Here is a 19,771-nt window from a genome sequence, read left to right as displayed (position 1 = left end):
TTGACATTCACCAAATGGTTTTCTTGCTTTAGTTTAGAGCTAAAACAATGGCAAGGACTAGCCAGCAACTGAAAATTTCAACTAAAGCTAATGTATGGAATGCTTATGGAGAAGGAAATGGCAACCCACTCCAGTATTCTTGCCTGGAGAATTCCATGGAAGAGGAGCCTGGCAGGCTACAGTCCATGCGGTCACACACATGGAATACTTTACAATAACAACAGCTCACTTCCTTGAGCACTTACTATTCAAAGTCAGTGAAATAACGTTTTACATATATTATCCCAGTTAATCCTCACAACACCATGAGGTGGGTAGCCCATTTTACAGGTGAAAAACTGAAGCTCATGGACTATTTTTGGTTCTTCATAGTCTCACAAGTAATATGTGAGGGAATAAGATTCAAATTTAAAACTGATTCCAAAGCTTTTTTACTGCCTAACACTTGATTCTACCTCAAGTAGAATGTAGTTAAATAATATTTTAGGATTATAAAAAGGCAATTCAGTCATTAAATGTGTCCTTTCTTCACACAGCAATACTTCCCTTCAGAGGAGAAAAATTAAAATGCAAATTGGCAAGATTTCCCGATTTGTTGAACATGAGTCTCCGATTGGAGAACTATATAAAATCATGTTGAAAGTTCAGTCTCTTCTTGGTATTATGTAGATATTCCAGAGCAGCATCAAGAGCCATGGAAACTAAAGACTTTTCCATTGATAAAATATTTCCTCTTTCTGTCCAGCTTGATTTGGCCTGTGTAGAAAATGCCAAAGCTGAAGGAAAGGCACTTGCCCCTGTTAGACCCACTTTTTTCTTTGCTTTCTTCCCCCTCGACTTCTAAGAAACACCTCTGTGTGTGTCTCGTGAAAGTGAGTGTGGGTGTACCACTGGGATGGGATGAGAGAGGGCAAGCAGGTCATCAGCGTCTACCTTGTACTGAGCACTGTCTTTATCACATGTGCATGCTAAGATGCTTCAGTTGTGTTTGACTCTCTGTGACCTAAGGGACTGTAGCCCACGAGGCTCCTCTGTCACTGGGATTCTCCAGGCAAGAATAGTGGAGTGGGTTACCATGCCCTCCTCCAGGGGATCTTCCCAGCCCAGGGATCGAAACTCCATCTCTTATGTGTTCTTCATTGGCAGGCAGGTTCTTTACAACTAGTGCCACCTGGAAAGCCCTACATCTTCTCACTTAAACTCTGCATCAACCCCATGAGCTAAGTGATGTTGTTCCTATTTCATAGCTGAAGAAACCCAGTCTCAGAGAAGTCTAATAGCTTCTAAGTGTCAGCACTGGAAATCAAACCTATGGTTAATCTGATGCTGATCAAATAAATAAGTAAATACAGAATGTGGTTTATGACATATAATTTTAGATCAGTAATTACACAAGATTTTCAGAATGCAGGATCTATAATATCAGGCAAGATGTCATAGACTTTTATTATCTGACATAAGGAGGCCATAATTAATTTTTGTACAATTCATTACCTGGTTTTCTAATGCAATGCTTTACTATTAAGTCTCTGGAGAACCTTGTTTAAGCTTTAATTAAGCACTTTACTTGAAATATGAGTATAAGACTTTAAGCTTGGCACAGAATATTACAAATTGAAATACCACTCAATATGTCATTATAAACTAGGCTGTTTGTTTTGGGGGTGATGTTGATATTTATAAACCACTTGCCGATAAAAAGAAACACTGTTTTATGTGACAACATCGAAATATGTGCAATCGAGATTTCTACTCTTATTGTCTATTGCCAGTAAATGAAAGGCTCTGTTCATTCATACAGGGCTTGATAGTTGTGGGAAAAAATCATTCCCATCCAAGTCTCAAGCACACAGCGACAGAATAATTGCCAGTTTCCAGAACAAAAGAGCAGTTTGAAACCATCTGAGAGTGGACTTGCTATATCAAGATTTCCTACTGGACAAATTTCTAGACAAGACAAAGCCTCCAGAGGAGATAGAAAGTATGTATTTTGTGTTAATACATCATTCCAAAATTTGTCATTAGGCCTTTAAAAGTAACAAAAGCTGATTTTTCTATCGCTGTTTTTTTGTTGTATCTGTCTGTTTTAATAGGAAGCAATTTTGCTGTTTCTGGGGTTATTTCTTTTGAGTTCTCCTCAGCTATATTATACACAAATATGAAAATAAATGTGGCAAGACAGAAAGGCTCAGGCCTGAAGGTACAAAGACAGTTATAATCCTAGATCTTTGCGAAATTTCAAATGAAAGCCATTCTGTTTCCTTAGGTATCAACTCAGACTTCCTCCTTCCCCAGTTACAAGTAAAGAATAAACCAAAAAAAGTGTCTTCATAGGTAGGAAGAAAAGTTAGGTATTATTTACTCTTTTTTTTCCAAACATATTAAATGATCTGTCTAAGGTCCTAGAGTTATGAAAGAGTTAAAAAAAAAATTACCTGATTTCAGTATCCTTACATTTTCCCCATTAAATTATCCTCTCTCTCTTAAGATTTTAGTATATGAGAGGTTTAAATTGTGCTTCTTTTTAGCCATGGACTAGATTTTTTGTAAATCTAGAAATTTTAGAGCTGGAATAATTTGTGTTGTAAATTTGAGATGGAAAGAAACCAGTGAAGCTGTGTTAGATCTTGGATACTCATTTCTGTGTCAAGGACAGAACTGAAAAAATATTAATGCTGAAACTTTGCTTCTTCAATAATTGGGCAAAGGTACTTGTGGTATATCCATATTTGTTTTTCCAACCTAATTTGAGTTTCTTCCATTCTATAACTAGACTTCCCTGGTGGCTCAGACGGTACAAGCGTCTGCCTACAATGCAGGAGACCCAGGTTCAACCCCTGGATCAGGAAGATCCCCCTGGAGAAGGAAATGGCAACCCACTCCAGAATTCTTGCCTGGAAAATCCCATGGACCGAGGGAGGAGCCTGGTGGGATACAATCCATGGGGTTGCAAAGAGCCGGACATGACTGAGTGACTTCACTTCACTTCACTTCATTCTACAACTAGAGAATTTGGCTGGTTAGTTTCACTGCTCACTGCAATGCAAAGAAATGGACTTTGGGAATTACACAAGACTAGGAGGGATATTTTCATGGAAAATAGACGGGGAAACAGTGGAAGCAGTGTCAGACTTTATTTTTCTGGGCTCCAAAATCACTGCAGATGGTGACTGCAGCCATGAAATTAAAAGATACTTACTCCTTGGAAGGAAAGTTATGACCAACCTAGACAGCATATTAAAAAGCAGAGACATTACTTTGTCAACAAAGGTCTGTCTAGTCAAGGCTATGGTTTTTCCAGTGGTCATGTATGGATGTGAGAGTTGGACTGTGAAGAAAACTGAGCACCGAAGAATTGATGCTTTTGAACTGTGGTGTTGGAGAAGACTCTTGGAGTCCCTTGGGCTGCAAGGAGATCCAACCAGTCCATCCTAAAGGAGATCAGTCCTGGGTATTCATTGGAAGGACTGATGCTGAAGCTGAAACTTCAATACTTTGGCCACCTTATGCAAAGAGTTGACTCATTGGAAAAGACCCTGATGCTGGGAGGGATTGGGGGCGGGAGGAGAAGGGGACAACAGAGGATGAGATGGCTGGATGGCCTCACTGACTCGATGGACATGAGTTTGAGTAAACTCTGGGAGCTGGTGATGGACAGGGAGGCCTGGTGTGCTGTGATTCATGGGGTCGCAGAGTCAGACACCACTGAGCGACTGAACTGAACTGAACTGAGGAGGGATATTGAAGCTGAAACTCCAATACTTTGGTTACCTGATGTGAAGAGCTGACTTATTTGAAAAGACCCTGATGCTGGGAAAGATTGAGGTCAGGAGGAGAAGGGGACGACAGAGGATGAGATGGTTGGATGGCATCACCGACTCAATGGTCATGCGTTGGGGTAGACTCCGACAGTTGGTGATGGACAGGGAGGCCTGCAGTTCATGGGATCGCAAAGAGTTGGGCACTACTGAACGACTGAACTGAACTGAACTGAGGCCCAAGACTAGGTGTGATAGGAGCAACCAGCCTAATCTGTTTGGGAGATGTTAATACCTACTTCATAGTGGTTGAGAGAGATTAATACCTACTTCATAGTTGGCGAGATAGTAATACCTACTTCATAGTTGTTACATTAAGTGATGCAATACTTGTCAAAAATCTAGTGTAGGGTTCTGACACATACTAGGCACATCTGTTACTAACTCCCTTCCTTATTTCTCCTGAGTATGAAACAAATCTAGCATTTAATCTGTTTGCATTTTTTACCTCTGTCTTTGTTCTTGAGGCTTCTCTTACATGTGAGGGTTTTATATCTCAGCTCACTGGGAGCTCCCACTCTTTAAGGGCAGGAACCATGACTTTCTCATTGAGCCATAAGTTCTCTGGATATGAGTTTTGTTTTATTCTGAAAGAAAGGGTGGGACTTGTAGTAATATCAGGTGGTAACTATCTGAATGTTCCTGTCTTGTCCTCCGAAAAACTCTTTTTTGATAGCACCTGCTATAGGGCTGTATTAAGAAGGATTCTGAAGTCATTGGAAAGACTCTGGTCCATTGAGAGCAGGAGAAGAAGGGGACGACAGAGGATAAGATGGTTGGATGGCATCACCAACTCGATGGACATGGGTTTGGGTGGACTCCGGGAGTTGGTGATGGACAGGGAGGCCTGGCGTACTGCGGTTCATGGGGTCGCAGAGTCAGACATGACTGAGCGACTGAACTGAACTGAATTGAACTGTTGCCACTGGCACAAAGGGTAAAGGCAAAGATGGCACTCTTGTCATGAATGAGTCATCCTTGTCATGAACCCATGGGAGAAGGCAGTTGGGCTAAGTTAATCTTTGAAGTCCTGTCCATGCACCAATAGCTAATGGAGGCTTTCATATGCAGTAGATCGTCAATCTGTATTTCTTTACTTCATGTGTAAATAAGGTACAAAGCAAACAGTATGTGCCTGAAAGTGATGAATCAATAAGAAAAATCTAGACAAAAGTGAATATAGATGCTTTAATAAATGCTGGAGAGGCTGTGGAGAAAAGGGAACCCTCTTACACTGTTGGTGGGAATGCAAACTAGTACAGCCACTATGGAAAACAGTGTGGAGATTCCTTAAAAAACTGGAAATAGAACTGCCATATGACCCAGCAATACCTCTTCTGGGCATACACACTGAGGAAACCAGATCTGAAAGAGACACGTGCACCCCAATGTTCATCCCAGCACTGTTTATAATAGCCAGGACATGGAAGCAACCTAGATGCCCATCAGCAGATGAATGGATAAGGAAGCTGTGGTACATATACACCATGGAATATTACTCAGCCGTTAAAAAGAATTCATTTAAACCAGTCCTAATGAGATGGATGAAACTGGAGCCCCTTATACAGAGTGAAGTAAGCCAGAAAGATAAAGAACATTACAGCATACTAATGCATATATATGGAATTTAGAAAGATGGTAACGATAACCCTATATGCAAAACAGAAAAAGAGACACAGAAATACAGAACAGACTTTTGAACTCTGTGGGAGAAGGTGAGGGTGGGATGTTTCAAAAGAACAGCATGTATACTATCTATGGTGAAACAGATCACCAGCCCAGGTGGGATGCATGAGACAAGTGCTTGGGCCTGGTGCACTGGGAAGACCCAGAGGAATCGGGTGGAGAGGGAGATCGGGATGGGGAATAAGTGTAAATCTATGGCTGATTCATATCAATGTATGACAAAACCCACTGAAATGTTGTGAAGTAATTAGCCTCCAACTAATAAAAAAATTTAAAAAAAAAAAAAGTGAATATAGATGCTTTAAAGCAGTTATCCGTCAAGAGGATCAGCAAAATTCAAGGGTTTAAAGAGAAAGGGATACCTGTGAGATTTCCTTTAAAATGCACTGGACTGGGAACTCCCTCTTCTAGTAACACAGGAGCACAATGTTAAATCATGCCTTGCATAAAATGCCCTTTATGTGTGGCATTAATTCCTCCCACTATAATGCAGATCACTTCCCTGTGTTATGTCCAAGTTGAAATATTAACTCTGAGCATACTTTCTCTATAGTAATCCTTCCAGGATACTCCCAACTACGTCTCCTGGTACTGCTCTAGTGATGGGATAATGTGTGGGGATGTAATAGGACCACATAAAATTTAATAACTCTCTAGAAGTATTCTCCTAAATGAGCTATTCAGATCAGCCAATTAAGGAAAATCAGGTGGATATTTGTTATTGAAAAGACTCTGTACATAAATAGGGAGAAAGGAAATGGGGGGAGGTATCAGAAAAATTCCTCTGTTTTGTTCTTGAATATAACTTTAGTGTGTTACGATATGGATTTTCTGCAACCTGAGGTTATGCAGTGTAAAGGGTCTTTTTTTTTTTAAGTTGTCTCAGTGGGTGGCATATATGAGTAGATTAGAATCCATGTGGAAAATCTTCACATGATGTTCTCCGTCTGCCCTTTCACTTTGGCACATCCAAGAAGAATGGTATGCTGTTTATGTGCCTGGGGACTTAACTCTCTGATATAACTGTCTTTGGCCAGAGTTTCAAAATTGAGCTTCTATACATATGTTGAGTAACACAAAAGTGCCACCTATGGATTGATAATAAATTACATGAATACCTGTTATTCTTATTCTTTCAGGATCATACATTTAAGGAATCTGTAATCCAACTAACATCAACAAGGAAAACTTTGTTAATGCAGTCACTTATCACAGGTAGTTAGTGGCAAAGAAGGACTGTAATCCACATATCCTCAGTTCAGTTCAGTCACTCAGTCATGTCCGACTCTTTGGAACCCATGAACCGCAGCACGCCAGGCCTCCGTGTCCATCACCAACTCCCGGAGTTTACCCAAACTCATGGCCATTGAATCAGTGATGCCATCCAACCATCTCATCCTCTGTCATCCCCTTCTCCTCCTGCCCTCAATCTTTCCCAGCATCAGGGTCTTTTCAAATGAGTCAGCTCTTCGCATCAGGTGGCCAAAGTACTGGAGTTTCAGCTTCAACATCAGTCCTTCAAATGAACACCCAGTACTGATCTCCTTTAGAATGGACTGGTTGGATCTCCTTGCAGCCCAAGGGACTCTCAAGAATCTTCTCCAACACCACAGTTCAAAAGCATCAATTCTTCTGTGCTCAGCTTTCCTTATAGTCCAACTCTCACATCCATACATGACTACTGGAAAAACCATAGCTTTGACTAGACAGACCTTTATTGACAGAGTAATGTCTCTGCTTTTTAATGTGCTGTCTAGGTTGGTCATAACTTTCCTCCCAAGGAGTAGCATCTTTTAATTTCATGGCTGCAATCACCATCGGCAGTGATTTTGGAGCCCCAAAAAATAAAGTCAGCCACTGTTTTCCCATCTATTTGCCGTGAAGTGACAGGACCGGATGCCATGATCTTAGTTTTCTGAATGTTGAGCTTTAAGCCAACTTTTTCACTCTCCTCTTTCACTTTCATCAAGAGTCTCTTTAGTTCTTCTTCACTTTCTGCCATAAGGGTGGTCTCATCTGCATATCTGAGGTTATTGATATTTCTCCCGGCAATCTTGATCCCAGCTTGTGCTTCTTCCAGCCCAGCATTTCTCATGATGTACTCTGCATATAAGTTAACTAAGCAGGGTGACAGTATACAACTTTGACGTACTCATTTTCCTATTTGGAACCAGTCTATTGTCCCATGTCCAGTTCTAACTGTTGCTTCCTGACCTGCAGACAGGTTTCTCAAGAGGCAGGTCAGGTGGTCTGGTATTCCCATGTCTTTCAGAATTTTCCACAGTTTATTGTGATCCACACAGTCAAAGGCTTTGGCATAGTCAATAAAGCAGAAATAGATGTTTTTCTGGAAATCTCTTGCTTTTTCGATGATCCAGCGGATTTTGGCAATTTGGTTCCTCTGCCCGCATATCCTAACACCTGACAAAACTCAATTTAGATTGTCTCTCTGCCTATTACTCTGTGTGAACTTACTCAAAGCTTTTCTGAATCTGTTTCTTAATATGTGTCATTATGAATAATAAAAACATTGATCTCATATTTCAAGATGCTACATAATTTAGAAATGTTAAATACTTATTTTTGTGCCCAGCACATATTAGGCATTCAACAAATAATGGTAGCTATTGTGATTTTATCATTATTATTATTCTTTCTCAGTCTAGTAGGAACAAAATGTTAATAGTTGTATAGGATTTTTCTTTCAGGATTGTATTTTGAAGCAATAATTCATACTTTTCAAAGTTAGGTAAGAGTCATTTAAAAATGTTATGGTAGCCAGCCTCCAGAATGGTCCCCAGTGATCCCAACCTGCTGATATTCACATGCATAAGTAATCTCCTCCTGCATTGTACCAGGGTTAGTCTGTGTGGCCACTATAATATAGCAAAAGGGATGGTATGCATGGTAGGTGGACTGCTGGCTCCTGAAATACATCTACACCCTAATTCCCACATCCCAAACCTATGACCATATTGAATAAATTCCTTACGTGGAAAAAGGGACTTTGCAGAGGTGATTAATTCAAAGAAATTTGAGATGAGATTATCTTGGATTATCTGGGTGGGTCCAATGTAATGAAAAAGTTTCTTACAAGATAAATGAGGCAGTCAGAGATTTGAGGATGCTATGCTGAGGACTTTGAAGACAGAGAAAGGGCTATGAGCTAAGGAATGCAGATGACCTCTAGAAGCTGAAACAAGGCAAGGCCAAGAAGTGGATTCTCCTCTGAAAGGAACACAGACCTTATCAACACCTTGATTTTCGCTCAAAGAAACTCATTTTGGGCTTCTGGTCTCCAGAACTGTAACATCACAAATTTTTGTGTTGTTTAAGCGACTGAGTTTGTGGTAGTTTGTCACAGCCACAATAGGAAACTAATACAGTATGTCACTTCCAAGATTAGATCATAAAAGACTGTGGCTTCTATCTTGGGTTCCATCTGTCTGTCTTTTGCATGGCTCACTGGGGGAAACCAGTACAGTGCCATAAGGACACCTAGGCAGCCTCAGGAGAGGCCCGCATGCGAGGACCTGAAACCTACCCACAAACGAGAGAGCTCAGAAGCAGATTCTTCAGCTGAACCTCAGATGACCGCAGCCCCAGCAGACAGCTTCCTGAGAGACTGAGTCAGAACCACCCAGTTCAACCACTCCTATGCTCCTGATCTGTAGAAACTGTGAATAATGAATGCTAACTGCTTTAAACTGCCAATTTTCCGGGTAATTTTTAGTGCTGCAACAGATAACTAATACTATATCCTGTGTAGTTGCCTTGTGTGACCAGTAGACTACTGCAGAAGTGATGGTGTGAAACTTCTGAAGAAAAGCTTCTAAAAACTAGTGCAACTTCTTTAAACCTGTGGAGAGTCAACTCTGGGGAAAGACAGATGCTATGTCATGAGGATACTCATGCAGCCCGTGGAGGAACCAGCTTTCCCATACCACCTTGCCACCATGTGAGAGCCAACTTGGAAGTATATCCTCCAGCTTTCAAAGATTCCAGCCCTTCTGCCTTTAAGTCTTTGATCTGAGGCCTCAGACATTGCTGAGCAGAGACCAGACATACCAGCTGTGCCCTCACTGAATTCTGGATCCACAGAAGCTATGAGATAGGGAATGTTGTTTTAACCCACTTAGTTTTGAGTGCTTTGTTATGTAGCAATGGATACCTAGTACACTTGTATTTAATACTTCCCACTGCATTTTGGGCTTCCCTTGTGGCTCAGCTGGTAAAGAATCTGCCTGCAATGTGGGAGACCTGGGTTCAATCCCTAGGTTGGGAAGATCCTCTGGAGAAGGGAAAGACTACTCACTCCAGTGTTCTGGCCTGGAGAATTTCATGGACTATATAGTCCATGGGGTCACAGAGAGTCGGACATGACAGAGCAACTTTCACCTCACCTCACTGCATTTTGGGATTCCCTCTTGGTTCAGACGGTAAAGAATCTGCCAGCAATGCTGAAGACCCGAGTTCAATTCCTGGGTCAGGAAGATCCCCTGGGGAAAGAAATGGCCACCCACTCCAGTATTGTTGCCTGGAGCCTGGCCAGAGGAGCTACATGGACAGAGAAGCCTGATGGGCTGCAGTCCATGGGGTCACAAAGAGTCAGACATGACTGAGCGACTAACACTTTCACTTTTCACTGCATTTTAGAAAAATACTTTTTCATGTCTATAATGTAAGTGTATAAGTACCTTTCCAAAATGGCAAATTAGATGTGCAGACAACTATGCTCACACTCCTTTTCCTATAATCAGAATCTCTATTGATACTGTGTAAGGTGGATATTAGAACTGATAACATGTAGCAGACTCGATTCTTGCTATATATTTTGGACATATAACAGCTTTGTTTTTATAGCCACAACTCACGAAGGCAGAAATCTCAATAGCTGAGTTCACGTTGCTCACATATTCCTTATTTCACGTGGTTTGGATGTGTGGAAGGGATGCAAGAAATGAGGCTTATTGACAGTAGCTGATTAAAAACAATGTTTCAGCCTAAGTTCTGCTCTTTTGGGAAATCAGTTGTTCTATTTAAAGTCCAAACTTCATTTCTGAACAGCAGTCCTCTTACATGTTTTCCTTTTCTCTCATTCTCCCAAGAAGAGGGGCTGGACCCTTTCCCTCATTCTCCCAAATAAGAGGAAGAAGCTTACTTAATGTCTTGAAATGGGGCTGAGGGGACCCATCTGATCTGTGCATCGGCCTCTTGTCCTTACTCATCTTCTCTAAGCTGCAGTTGTCCAGCCTCACCTTGGGATGTTCTCTGTTCTCATTTCACTGGCTGCTGAAGCTTCTGAGGCTAGTGTAACTGGAAGCATCTGTTCTCTTCCATGGCAGTTCGTGGTCTTCCCACTTCGCACACTGTCCCCACCTTGCTCTTGCCCTTGACTTATATTTGTGCTGCTGATCCACTGACGCTTTGCCATATTATCAAGTCACCCTGCAGTCTCACAAACAGCATCCACTCCCTCCCCAGAATAGAGACCCTCAAGCAGGCACAGTGGCTCTCAATTCTCAGAACCTCCTCACGCATCACAGTGAGTTTGGGAATCGACTTGCTTCCCTTCCGTATGCTCTGGGACTGAGGGGCACTGGGGGGATGGGGACTCATTTCTCAGTGAGCCTAGCTTCTCCAGCTGGTCTGTCAGAGTGCTACAGAATTTTATAATACCTTCTTACTTACCTGAAGACAGGAACAACTCTTTCTGTCTGGCCAAGGAGAAGCCTGGGAAATTGTTTTTATATATACATATATATTTTACATGCTCTATGTAACCAGTTAAATATGGGAGACCTAATCATCAACAAGTTAATCTTCTAACTTTTAGGTAGAATTAACATGAGTGATTTGTAAATTCATTCTATATGAATTCAACATGGAGCAATGCTAGATAAATGCATTTAAAGACCTTCTTATTCATGCCTACATGTGTGCATAGAATTTTGTTTTATTATAGTAAACCTGCCTATTCATACCTTCAACAAAACAGCATGCTGTATGTGGCACTATGTCATGTACCAGACCACACAGCATTTATCATCAAGTCTAGCAAGATTTGACATGATCCTGTTTCAACCCAAGGGCAGCTTTTGGGGTTGGGGGCCAAGGAGTCCTAAAAAAATTTAGCAATTTAGTCTATGAAAACAATGGAAGAAGAGAATGGAGAACATAATTAAAAGTCCTGTGTGGATCTCCATAAACAAGGTCTCACACTGGGCTGGGCCTCCATGGACACCCAGCCTTGAGTGTCAGGAAAAGCCTGGGAGACAAGAGTTTCTGACCTCTAGCACTGAGCTCATCCTATAAACCAGTTTCTCTTTCCTTTCTTTCCCTGCCTTCACTTGCCACGGCTTATGCCTTCTTAGCAGTATAAAGAATGACAACGATTAAGAGCACAGGTTCTAGAGACAGACATCTTGATTCCAACCTCAGCTCTACCGCTTATTAGCTGTGAGAACTGGTCATGTTACTTAGCTTTTCTTTGTATTACTTTTCTGATCTGTGAATAAAATGAGGATGCTAGTATCCACCCCATTGGGCTTTTGTGGGAGACTAACTAAAATCTACATGTTAAGTCCTTATGCTGGGAAACAATAATTATTACTTATCATTATTTTCCCTCTCTTTTACCTTCCCACTCTGTTAGCTCAGCTACCATAACAAAATACCACAGACTTGGTGGCTTAAACAACAAACATTTACTTCTCACAGTTCTGGAGGCTAGAAGTCTAAGATCATGGTGTCAGCAGGGTAGGTTTCATTCTGAAGCATTTTCTCTTGTCTTGTCAGCCGCTGGTCTTGTGCGTTCTCCCATGACCTCCTCTTCGTGTGCACACTGGGTCAAGAGAGAAAGTGATTGATCCCTGCTATTTCTCCTTATAAAGACAGTCCTATGAGAGCACCACCCTTATGACCTCATTTAACCTTAATTGGTTCCTGAGAGGCCTTATCTCCCAGACAGACATACTGGGGTTAGAGTGTCAACATATGGATTTGAGGGGCACACAAACATTCATATATAACTATTCCTCCCCATGTCCACACTCAATTTCTTTGTTTACCCCCACTTCCTATACCTAAAGTCAAAACTAATTTACTAAATGGCTAGAAACTCTTGGTAAAAGTCACACAGGTCAAAATGTCTGATGCAATAGAATGCTAGGTATTTGACAGTTTCTACCTTTTGTTAAAAGCTGTCCTCTGGGCTGGTCATGAGCTTGTGTCTAGTTAGTAATGAAGAATAGTTTGCAACACTTACCTACTTTGCAAACAATGCTGCCTAAAACACTACCCCAAACCTCAGTGGCTACAAATAATAAGTGTGTCTTGTTCATACAACTGGAATCAGGTACAGCTCAGAGACTTAGCCTCTGTGATTCTCCTGGCCTCAGCTGGCCTCTCTTGTCTGCCTGGGAGTAGATTGCCTCTTCGCTGGAGTGTCTTTCTGGGCTTCATCTGGCTGGAGCAACTCATCTCTCCAGGTCTCATTTTCCATGTCTCTCACATCCTCCCAGCAGATTTCCCCAGACATGTTCTTCCCTGAGGGGCAGCAGTAAGCCCATCTCCAGTCCTGGGAACAGACAACAGAAGGAAAGAGAATGGGAAGAATGTCACGGGAAGAATGAGGCATTATAGCCATTTTGCAACCTATTCCACCAAAGAGCATTTTACTACTTCTACCTCTCTGCTTCTTGTTTTCACTTTAAAAATTCATAAGTTTACATTAGAGCGGGTATGTGATTATACATTATGTGTGTTGGTGGAAAAAGTTTTGTGTAATTCACCAATTACCTTTTGAGCACATAGACCATATTTTTGTAAATGAGACCATGGTGCCTATAAGAAAAAAGTTTTTCTTCATAAGGGTAGTGTGTATTTTGGTTCTTTGAGCCTGGGTTGGTTTTATTTGTTAGGAAACATATTTAGAGAAAGTTCTGAGAATAATTAAACTTCATTTCTTACTGTTTCTCAAACTGAGAAACTTTTTTCTGTGTGCTATATATCTCACAGAAAGAGTATATGAGTATACAGTATACGGCTGAAAAGTATCAAAAGCTCTTTTTAATGTATTATTAATACATTCTAATTATCTTCTAGTTTAACTTAGTGTCCAGTTGTGGCTGTGAGTGAGTGAATTTGATTTGGGGAAATTAAACTGTGATGTGCTGCCATCTTGTGGACTGTGCCTATAAGCATCATTACTTTCTATTCTCATCTCTAGAATACCAACCAGGAGGAGAAAAAAAAAACACTGCCGTGGAGACATATTGTCCTTTTAAAAGGAGGGGTTTCTTAATCCTTTTTATGCTCATGGGACTCTTCAGGAACCTATGGACCTCTTTTTAGAATAATGTTTTTAAATTATGAAATAAAATAATAGAGTTAGAAACTCTATAGTTACCAAAAGATTAAAATGAAAAATGTGTAATAAATTAGCATGTATACTTCTTCATTAATGGGGCTTCCCTTGTGGCTCAGACAGTGAAGAATCTGCCAGCAATGCCGGAGACCTGGGTTTAATCCCCGGATCAGGAAGATCATAGTTACCAAAAGATTTAAAATGACAACTGTACCATAAACCAGCATGTATACTTCTTCATTAATATATTAAGTAAATCTAGTGGCCAGTCTAATAACTACTGTGATCTAAAATAAGTAAAGAGTGTAAATATATTTGAGATATTGATAACGTGTAATGTGATTTGAAAATGTGTGTCACAGGCTAATGCTATTATGGTTTGTTGCTTGTATTTGTACTTGAAGGAAATGCTAAACTACAGTTAAAAATTATTAGAAAAATATTGTTATTTTTTCCTAAGTTGAAAGGCCACTGAGTTCAAGCCATGGGCCATTTGGGATACAGAGACCCCAAATTAATCATTCCTGACTCTTAATATAGTTAATATTTGATCACTAAATAAGGAAATACTAAACATCAAAACTTCCAAAAACAAATTTTCATTAAGAACCTACAAGTCTATAGAAGTAGAATAAGGTATTTTTGAATAAGGTATTTTTAAAGAACAAAGCATTATTTTTTTTCTCATAAATATTGTTTTTCCACATCATGCTGTAATAAACATTTATATGTTATAGGATATTTCTAATACTTTCATGCATGCATGTGTGCATACTCAGCTGTGTCTGATTCTTTGTGACCCTTTGGACTGTAGCCTGCCAGGTTCCTCTGTCCATGGGATTTTTCAGGCAGGAATACTAGAGTTGAATGCCATTTCCTCCTCCAGGGGATCTTCCCGACCCAGGAATCGAAACTGCGCCTCCTGCTTCTCCTGCATTACAGGTGGATTCTTTACCTATAGGTCTACAAAATAGATGCTAGGTTTTATTTGATTTCTTAAGAAACTGACTACCTGGATTCTGATCGAAGACTTGTCTTTAATTGATTCAATGACCTTGTACATTTCTCTCCTTTGCCTCCCTCTTTCCTTCCTCCATTCCTCCTCCCTTTCTTGTTCTCTGCTACCTTCCTTCTTTCCTTTTTTCTTCCCTCCTTACTTTTTCCTGTTTCTTTGCTCCTCTTTCCCTCCTCCCTCTTCCTTTTTCTTTCTCTCTCCTCTTTATTTTGCCTTCAACAAACTTTTAATAAGAGACAAACAAGTGCTAAGAATTGTGCTAAGCAGTGTGTGATGATCTAAGGGACTTCACAGTTAATTATAATAAAGCATGATCCAGAGGCAGATGGACCACACACCTAAAGCGGCTTAAGCTTCTGTGTACAGCCACTCTCCTCTATATCTGCAAGGTCTGCATCTGTAGATTGAACTCAGAGCAGATTGAAAATATTCAGGAGAAAAATCTTTTCAGAAAGTTCCAAAAAGCGCAACTTGAATTTGCCGTACTCTGCCAACTAATTATATAGTATTTGCATTCTATTTACAAGTATTTACATGGTATTTCTATTTCATTAGGTATTATATCTGGAGATGATTTAAAGTATACAGGAGGATGTGTGCAGGTTCCATGCAAATGCTACACCATTTTATATAAGGAACTTGAGTGTCTGTGGATTTTGGCATCTGTCAGGGGTTCTATAATTTGTCCCCCTCAGACACAGAAGGATGGCTCTCCTTACTTTCATGGTTCCAAGGAGACTTGGCAGTGATTTTACATGTTTCTATAGTTTTATAAAGTTTATAAAATGAGAAATTTAAGCCACAGTCAGTTAAGACCACTGTCTCTTTGAATTTGTACTTCCACTCATGTTCATTGCTTTTAGAGTGCCTAGGCATTTTGAGATCCTGTTAAGCAGAAGCTGAGCAAGGGATACATTTAGATTGGGTTTATTGAGACACATTTATGTGGTTCATACTCATCTTCATGTACAGGGAAGATTCCCAAGGGTACGGTCAGTCAATACCCAAGCATTTTATCTAGTCAGTTTCTTCTGTGTAGTTAGTTTTTGCATACTTATGAAGAAGTCTACATATAATTTGTCATTTTAACCCTCAAGAAGGAAGTAGCCAAGTCTGTGTGGCTATGAAGGTTAACATTACAAAGGCCTTTCCTCACCAAGATGAAATGAGACTTGATCTGTTTTTGCCCACTTGAAACACTAGACTCAAGTAGAATAGTTACAATCTGTTCCATTTAGTGTCTCTTCATAAATACCTAAGACAGTTTTTGGTGGTTTTAACACATGGTTCCATGAAGTTAACCAAACATGGTTGCCTATGACCAAAACACCATTTCCTAAGAAGACTGCTGCTTTTGCAATGTGCCAGCTCGGCTGGGCTCAATTTTGTCTCCTAGGACTCTTTCCTCTGTGTCTCTGGTTCAGCCCTCAGGAGATTCTTGTGTGAGATTTGAAGGATGGAGGTGAAGCCACAGCCATTTTTATAACTCACACATATTGTTATTTATCTGCCTTCTTACCTCGTTGGTGGAAAGCAGCTGCTCCATCTTTCCCAGGACCCTCTTCATTACTTCCAGCTCCTAGGCCTGGAGTGTTTTTATCATAGCTGCACGATGAAGGCTCCTAGCTTCTGCAAGACTCCCATCCCCTCAACGTCAGACATGAAACACAGGTTTCAGTCTCTCCTCCAGCTCTTGCTCATGGGTCCAGCTTGTTCTCTCGCTCCCCCACTTACCATCCATCTTCTCCTCCCGACCACCTGCCCCATGAACTTGAAACTCCAGCAACAAGAATGCTAGCTTTTACAGAGACTGTTTTACCAGCTCCCACAATTACATAAAATCCAATCCCTATCACAAATGACTGATTGTCACAGATGTATTTCCTAATGGTTCTGCTTCTTTGACTGAACCTTGACTGATACAAAGACATACATATATTTACATAAATATACTGTGGTGGCTAATTAACTCCCAATCTTTCTCACTGAAGGAACTGATGGCTGTGCTTAACCAGCATAGCTCAAGGATAGTCTCTGCTTTGATTCTGTCGAGACCCCTCAGTGCACTCCAGGATTCCATGTCCCCTACTGCTCCAGTCCTGCAGTATCCATGCTGGAAGGTTGTCAGAGACAGTGATGCTCGGTGCTCTCAGCCTTAGCCCACCACTCTCTTATTCTCCTGGTCCACATTCTCTGGGGTGTTATCCACATTCTCTCAAGCAGTAGTGTTGGGAGGGTCACTTAAAAGCCTAGAAAAGTCACACTGAGAATGGAGCCACCCACTCTGCAGCCTTGGACCTTCTCTGTATGTGTTATACCATTCATCACGGCCTGGCAGCAGGAGCTTGGAACTGTGTAGGCTTTACTATTTAATCACTTCATGTCCATCATCCTGTGAGTTATAGTAGTGCTAGTTGTTAGCTTAGCATTTCCTTCAAAAAACTATACACTAGGCCAAGTTGGGCTTCCTTGGCAGCACAGTGGTAAAGAATTCACCTGCAGTGTAGCACATGTGGGTTAGATTGCTGCATTGGAAAGATCCACTGGAGAAGGCAATGGCAACCCACTCCAGTACTCTTGCCTGGGAAATCCCATGGACGGAGGAGCCTGGTAGGCTGCAGTCCATGGGTCATGAAGAGTCGGACATGACTGAGCAACTTCACTTTCACTTTTCACTTTCATGCACTGGAGAAGGAAATGGCAACCCACTCCAGTATTCTTGCCTGGAGAATCCCAGGGGTAGAAGAACCTGGTGGGCTGCCATCTATGGGGTTGCACAGAGTCGGACACAACTGATGCAACTTAGCAGGAGCAGCAGCCAGTATTTTTGCCTGGGAAATACTGTGGATACTGGATCATGGCGGGCTACAGTCCATGGCGTGGCAAAGAGCTGGACATAACTTAGCAACTAAACAACAACAACACAGCCAAGTTACATCCCTAAAATCCAGTTTATGGCTCTAGAGTAGTGTTCAGTGGACATAGATTCCCAAGGGGGTGGTTATAGAGTGTTGGGTTGCCTCAGAGTCATTCCCAAATTTACTTATGCAGACATCAAAAGAGATTAAGCCTTTTATTTCATATTTTGCACATTTTTCACATCCTTTAAAAATAGCTTTTTGATGTAATAGCTCAACTATCAACTTTTGAGGTCTTCCTCAATTCCTTCAGACAGAGCTAATATCTTCTTTGTATGATTATAGCAAAACTTACATTGTATAGTGATTGCGTACTTGTCCAGCTTATCCACAAGACTACAATCATTTTAGGTTAAAAAAAAAAAACTCACTTTTTTTCACCTTTGCCTAACTAGTGCCTAGCATATTAATGAACTTTATTAAAATTTTGATAAATCACTACTTAAGTTTTTGTCATCTCTAAATTTAGTCTTCTCTATATTAGGAAAAATAACTCTTAATTACTTTTGTATGTTACCAAATATCTGGATGTATCAATATATTAATAAGCTGTCTAAAAATTAAAATGTTACTACTATTTATGACCTTCTGCAGCAGTGTTATCCAGTAGAACTTTCTGCAATGGTGGCAGAAACTTCCTTCTGCAATTATGAACTTGAAAAGTGACCAGCACAGCTCTGGATATTTGACAATATGTAGGCATTTCTACAAAGATAATCTATATTATCACTTTGAATCTTTTAAAAATGCTACAGACAAAGTTCTATTGGTTTCCTCCCTCTGAGAGTCAGTTTTTTGAACTTGAACTCACTGTAGAGATAAAGGGGAAATATATCATGTGAGAACAAATATTGATAAGATAATCTTTTCCTCCCAAAATGGTCTTTCAGTTGAGTAACATCATTGATTTTTAGCTGTTATTAATAACTTTCAAAATGTTTCCCATTCACTCGTTATATTTTCTGTTCAATTTTTTAAAGTTTTTTTTTTTAATTTTTAAAGAATCTAACAGGATAAAAGATAAGCCTGTCAGACCAATGTCATCTATGTCATGAGCTCATAGTATTTTTTCAAGGAAATTTATGACTATGAGTAGAGAGCCATTTGGGGCTTCCCTCATGCCTTAGTAGTAAAGAATCTGCCGGCCAATGCAGGAGACATGGATTGGGTCAAGACAATCCCGTGGAGAAGGAAATGACAACCTACTCCAATATTCTTGCCTGGAAAATCCCATAGACAGAGGAGCCTGGCGGGCTACAGTCTGTGGAGTGACAAAGAGTGGGACATGACTTAAAGATCAAACAACTGAGACCCATTTTATGCAGTATATATTTTTACTGTAAAATGAATATACTATTGTTGGCCAATAATCTTTACTTTAATCTCTGATTTAAAAAACTTTTTCCTGAAATTATAGAACCATTCTGTCAAAATAATTATGCCTAGTTTACTAAACATTTTTATATAGAGCTGTCTATTAAACACAAGTATTGAGTTCAGAAGTTTTGATTTGGGGTTGGGAAAGGGCATTTTTGCTCTTTACTTCAAAAAGAGACAACAGAAAAAAACAAATCTACAAAAATTATTAATTCATTCAGTATTCTTGGATTAAATACATACAGAAAACACTCAACAGCAGTAAGAAGGTTTCAACTGGTAAAGTTTATGAGAGGACTGTAAAATTGATGATATAGCTGAAGTTTTATAATATATGTGTAATCTATTTGTATTTATCAAGGAATCCAAAAGACAAATGGCAAGTGAACATTTTTTTTAAATGGCTTATATTCAGATTGTATTAATTTAAACCGAGGATCTCAAAAGAATTAGCTAACCAACTAGACTGACAATGGCTAAATTTAAAAAATTCACATTTACAAAGCATTTCATCTATTATTTAACTGTAGAATTTTTTAAAGTAAAATGAGATCCACTTTTCAAAAGCATCAAGTGATGCTGCAAGTGT

Source organism: Cervus canadensis, chromosome 19 (genome assembly GCF_019320065.1).
Source record: "Cervus canadensis isolate Bull #8, Minnesota chromosome 19, ASM1932006v1, whole genome shotgun sequence".
NCBI lineage: Eukaryota > Metazoa > Chordata > Mammalia > Artiodactyla > Cervidae > Cervus > Cervus canadensis.
The sequence above is the reverse complement of the archived record's forward strand: the minus strand, read 5'-3'. Positions refer to the sequence as shown.